Below are 5,930 nucleotides of genomic sequence, written 5' to 3' on the forward strand. Positions count from 1 at the left end.
TGTAAAATGTATAAAACTGTATGTATAAATATCATATACAAAATCGATTAATAAAAGAATAAAATGGTCAAGACTGATAAAATAGTTGACTAGAGTGTGGTATCACAGTGAGTTTGACTAGTATTGGTTCAGTGCACAAGTTTCCTTCCACTGATTTAATAATCATGAGATCCAAATATCTATAATTGAGATTTCAGTGGCAAAGAGATCAACGTTCTGAATCCATGGAATAGAGATCCCTTAGTGACATACATGATGTCAAGTCGGGTGTCCCTCAGGGCTCCATTTTGGGTCCTCTCCTTTTCATTATCTTCATTCCTCCGCTTCAGAAGCTTGGTAGTAGTAATGTCAGTATCTCTTCTTATGCTGATGATACAAAATTGGTAGTTGGTAGGAATGGTCAGGATTCCGGTTGTCTGGCAAAGGACCTAGACCAAATTTATTCCTGGGTTGCTGCGAGTAACTTGGCCTTGAATGGAATGAAATTCCGTTCAATGACCTAACGCCATTAGACACACCACTATTAGATGATGAAGGTAAGGACATTGAGCAGGTCTCGTCCATGAAGGATTTAGGTGTAGTCCTCCAAGATAATGGAAAGTTCGATGAGCATATCCAGTTGAAAGTTGGTAAGGCTTTTCAAACATGTGGTTGGATACATCGCACGTTTAAGTCCAGAGATAGTGTCACGATGCTAACTGTGTACAAGTCGATTGTTCAGCCGCATCTTGAATATGCCTCTCCCATTTGGGCTCCAATATAGCTCAGCAGGTTTGCAAAAGCTCGAGCAGGTCCAAAGATGTTTTACTAGAAATTGAAGATATGAGAGAGCTCTCGTATTGGGAGAGGTTAGAAAGGTTGGGATTGTACAGTACTCAGAGAAGGTACGAAAGGTATTTCTGATATTGTACGTTTTCAAAAGCATTCATGGCTTTGTCCCAACCCAGGATTTAGGGTCAATTGTAGTGACCGTAGAGGCTTAATGTGCGTTTTGAGAGCACCTTCAAGCCCTCGAGAATCCAGGCTAATTAAAACAATGAAGTCCAACTCTCTTCTTTCTCGGGCCCTTCATTGTTCAATTTGCTGCCCTCAAATATTCGTGGGCTTATTAGGCGTTGATCCAGTAGCAAGATTTAAGTCAGACTTGGACAAGTTTTTGACTAAAATTCCGGATCAACCTTATACTCAAGGATTAGCCAGATCAGCCAACTCCAATTCGTTGGTCGATCAAATAATATATATAAATAAAAGTCAAGGATAATAAATAATCTTCTCGTCTTGAACTGCTGGGATTTCAATCCCGGTAGCGGTAAGGAAGTCCGCACCAAAAAAAAAAAGATCCATTCGTGACCACCGACCTCAACCATCTAGCTTCGACCGTACATCCCACTGAATTTAGCCCCTTTAAGGCCATTCTTTTGACGGACCACGGACATCTAAAAAAAAGACTTCTAGAAATCCATGGACGGACCAACCAATTTCACAAGATCTTGGACCATCCTCTCTAGCCATAAAACACTCTTGCTAATCAACAAAGATATGTTTTACTTGAGGCAAAACATGAGCTAATGGGGAAGGTTGGATTTGGGAAATGGATGGGGTAGTTACATTTGAATAGGAACGTATTTTGCGAATTGGGGTGGGACAAGGAATGAATGGGAAAAGTGCGTTTAGAGGAATGCTGGTGGATTTGATATTTAAGGGAAGAGGAGGGAAATGAGAGAGGGAGAAAGTAAAACAGGTTAGGAATGGGTGCAGGGCGGGGTTAAAAAGGTAAAAAGGATGATAAGCTCCAAAACTGCAAGACTAAACTTGTCTGTATCTTTGCATCCTTTGCGCCCCGTCTACATGGAATTACATTTTCAATTGCAATTAGGAAGGCCTCAGAATGAGCTTTGACTGAAGTTTTTCCCAACCCAGATTTTAGGGTCAATTGGAGGTCGGCGGCTTCGAAAAACTCATCATTTTCCAAGGGAGACTAATTTTGTTTTTTACCCAATTCTTTAGTGAAGTCATATTAGGGAAAACATTCCCTTTTGTAATATCACATTCTAGTCAATTACTTTATCATTCTGACCATTTCATTCTTCTATTCTTTTATTGATTCCTGTGCATGATATTTAAACACGCACTTTTATATATTTTATAAATTGACATGGCCGAGAGTTGCAACTAACGTTATTGTTATTTATGGTCCTTTTGTGAGCTGATTGCAAACTTGTTCCAATCTCGAACAAGGTAAGAGAAAATGAATCAAGTAGCCCCCCAAATAACTGCAATTACAGTGAAGAAATCAGTTCGAATGCTTAGAGGACAAAGGCTTTCAATTGTATGTCCACTTCATTTCTGCAGTTCATATAGTGCTGTCAAACATGAGACAACCTAAATTGATCATCATAATCCTTTTGTGTGCCTTTCCACCACCGAAGAGTTCGAGTACGATAATTCGGGGAACGACAGTTGCACCTGGCTACCACAGATTAGAAGGAACTCTGGTAAATTTCACCGGTGAGGTTCATATGGTCCAAGCTCTAAACATTACTGTTACGTTGATTTTCTGAACATCTTTTTCTAGCATGCTTTCATGTTGATGTAGGGTGTCCTGGGCACACCGTCACCTCTCATAGTGATGTGGGCGACGAAATGGAGTGCCAGAGCTTCTGTCAAGCTAACCCACTTTGCGGACTCTTTTGCTACATTACAGAAAGCTTTCCAAATCCAATTAATCGAAGAAAATGTTACTTAAAAACGGATCAAGCAGTACTTGCGCCAGCATCGGACATGGGAAGAATTGCGGGTCCAAAATGTTGTGATGGTCAACCTTGTAATTGATTGTAAGAGGACAAACTAAATGTTTCCAAAGTATATCTCCTTTTCAATTTTTGATGTGACACCCTGCGTATAGTTGCGAGTTCACAGAGTTTTGTCACTTCATGGGTTGCATCTTGAAGCAGGGCCAGTTTCTGTTTTACTTGAAGTTACCTCCTGATTGTTCCAATCTTTGAAGGGCATGGCGATAAAATTTCTCCCTTCCTATGTGGTCCAATAGGTTACAAGGAGGAAAGATAGGAGGGCTTGGTCTTAAGCCAAGGGAATAAAGCATAGAGTCCCACATAGATGTAGGCCAGCATTACACAGATTGAACGTGATACTTTCCTACAGTTGGAGTTGGAGGATTAACCACGTTTGGCCCACCCTCTCGAATGATTTGGAGCAATCGACAAAGCATCTGGTCACTCTCCTCTTATTGCTGATCTTTGAGCGTACAACTTTAAACAGGAGAGGAGTTCCGAAGGCAGTAGAGCGGGTTCTCCGAAAACCAAACTGGAATTTGGGAAGTATGAAAGACAAGGCAAGATTTATTTCTGTTTATTTCTTTGACAACAGCGAGGAGAAAGTGCGTTCTAGCAACTAGGAGAGACATCTGGATCCATCAATTACATTGGGTCTTTTAACCAACAGCTTCACTTTTACTTCAAATAATACTTTTTGTTCACACCACACTTTTTGGGCGATTGGAAAATGGGCCTTAATATTCCTCGCAATTTCAAATGACAATGGGGGCAAAATACTAATGGCCAGGACACAGGCCTAGCAAAAGAGCATAGCTTGCAATCGAGAGTCTTATTTTACTTGTGGCCCACCCAACTTTTGATGAGCTCCATGGGGCAAGCGATTTAAGGTATCTTATTAAAGGAGAAAGATGTTTGTGACTGAATGTTGGGACCACTCGGTGTGATTGCTATTTCAAAGAGATTATTTTTTTCACTTTTACACCAAAACCTTTGTTTGTGATGGTTTGTTTTGGTTTTCTAAAAGAGTAAGAGAGTGTTGTGCCATTTGACATGACTTGAAGACCATTTTTTTGGCTTGAAAAGGGCCATACAATGAATTTCAATTCAAACTTGCTCCAAAATTGCGTGCAAAGCAACTGAAAATTTATCAATTATGCAAAAAAAAATATTTGTATCGTTTGCACATCCTTAATAATGTCCATTTGCCATTACATTATAATCAATGTAGTAATTTACTTACAGATTGCAGGAAAATGACTTGTTGAATTTTGGTTCCTGTTTTCGGATTGTTTATTGATTCTCTTAAATTATTGAAATCTTGGAAAATATTTGGTGCAGTTTTAATTCCTGAATTTTCATTTTTATTTATTTTTTTATTTGTTTTTTCACGGGCTTTTCTAATCACTACGGGGAATGTAACCCTCAGTACAGTATTAAAATGAAAGGTTCTAATTCGCATATCTATTACCTGTCATTCTATATATAATATTTGCTCTACCAACGAGTTTGACTTGGCAGACCCAGCTAGTCTGAACAATCGATTTGTACAGAGTTAGCATCGTGATGCTATCTCTGGACTTATACGTGGGATATATCCAACCACACATTTGGAAAGCTTCACCCACCTTCAAATGGATATGCTCATCGAACTTTCCATTATTTTGGAGGACTGCACCTTGTTCTTTCATAGATGAGACCTGCTCGATATCTTTCCCTCCATTGTGTCATTGTGTATGAGTGGAGTATTCAAAGGAGTTGACCAGAAGGTCATTGAGCCAAATTTCACTCCGTTCAGGGCCATATTACTCTCCGTAACCCAAGAGTAGATTCTTTCTAGGTCCTTCGCAAGGCTAATGGAAGCTTGGCCATTCCTACCAGAAACTACCTTTGTATCGTCAGCATAAGAAGAAAGACTGGCAGTAATACTAAGCTTTTGAAGTGGGGCAACGAATATTATAAAAAGGAGGGGCCCCTAAGATGGAACCCTGGGGAACACCTGACTTGACATCATGTATGTCACTAAGGGATCCCTCAACCTTAACCAATTGCTTCCTATCATGAATGAAGCTTCTTACCCAATTGAGAACATTGCCTTGGATCCCGATGTCATAAAGTCTATTCAACAAAAGGTCATGATCTACTTTATCATAGGCCTTGGTGAAATCAAGATAGACAACATCAACTGACTCATATCTCTCTATTTTGATTGACTTAATTGTGATGAAAATGAGCCAATGACTTTGCAAAAATGAGATACTCGTATTATCGTTGCTTCTAAATTGGCATCTTGATGTTGCCTGGGGAAGAATAACTTAGGGTTTTCCAAATCAGCAATGTCGACGGATTAACGAAGTTATTGCCCTATTATCATTGGCATCGTGAACTGATTCAGGATTGGACGAGATCGGTATCAAGCCTAAGAATATCGCACATTTCGCCAAAAGAAGAAATGTGGAGATGGATTGGCTAAACGGAAACCTGTGTTGCAACAACAACGTAGATAGAGAAGGAGTGAAGAAGAAGAAGAACAAGAAGACACCAACAAAATGTGTTGTTTCCACGTCGAGCAGAAATCGCAGAAATTTGGCGGTTCGGTTTTGCGAAAGAGCTCAACCGAGAGATTGGGAAGAAAATTGGTTTGTGCCACCCCCTCAGAATTCGGCTCAACATAAGAACAACACTTTTTGCGGCAGTCTAGTGATGACCAAGGTTCATAATCATAAGCAATTGATCAGAAAGGCAACAATAGGTAACTTTAATATGTTGCTTTTCGTGTAAAATAAATTTGATATTCATGGGACACAACATTTAATTTCCTGTAAAGGCGCGGATGAGAAGGATCATTTTAAAAGTTTCTGAGGCCAATGAGTGTTTGCGTATTTGCATTCGTTCTGGTCATATCTATTGACAGCTCGTGAAAACACTTCATAAATATAGCTTTTGACGCAAGCTTCCGGTGTATAGTTGCAGCAGTAGCCAACCCCAAACTCTTGTCACCCATTGGAAGACACCGGGCATGTCAAACAAAGGCGAATTTGGAACTTTGAATGGCTGCCGAAGATAAGGAGATGGAAGGCTACAAACTGAGTTGTCCTCTAGGATAAGAAAACTTGGGCCTAGTGCTAATGGATCCGA

General features: G+C 39.9%; 1 long non-coding RNA gene across 2 annotated transcripts; it reads left to right on the plus strand.

The window, feature by feature from the left end:
* The first annotated feature begins 2,285 nt into the window (after positions 1-2,285).
* Positions 2,286-5,585, plus strand: LOC131880563 (uncharacterized). Of its 2 annotated transcripts, XR_009373280.1 has the most exons (3): positions 2,286-2,508; positions 2,576-2,834; positions 3,163-5,585. It is a non-coding gene; the product is annotated as an uncharacterized LOC131880563 (long non-coding RNA). The 2 variants fall into 2 exon arrangements; XR_009373279.1 differs by lacking the exon at positions 3,163-5,585 and having other exon boundaries at positions 2,576-2,865.
* Positions 5,586-5,930: the final 345 nt, after the last annotated feature.

This window comes from Tigriopus californicus, chromosome 5 (assembly GCF_007210705.1).
Source record: "Tigriopus californicus strain San Diego chromosome 5, Tcal_SD_v2.1, whole genome shotgun sequence".
Taxonomy (NCBI): Eukaryota; Metazoa; Arthropoda; class Copepoda; order Harpacticoida; family Harpacticidae; genus Tigriopus; species Tigriopus californicus.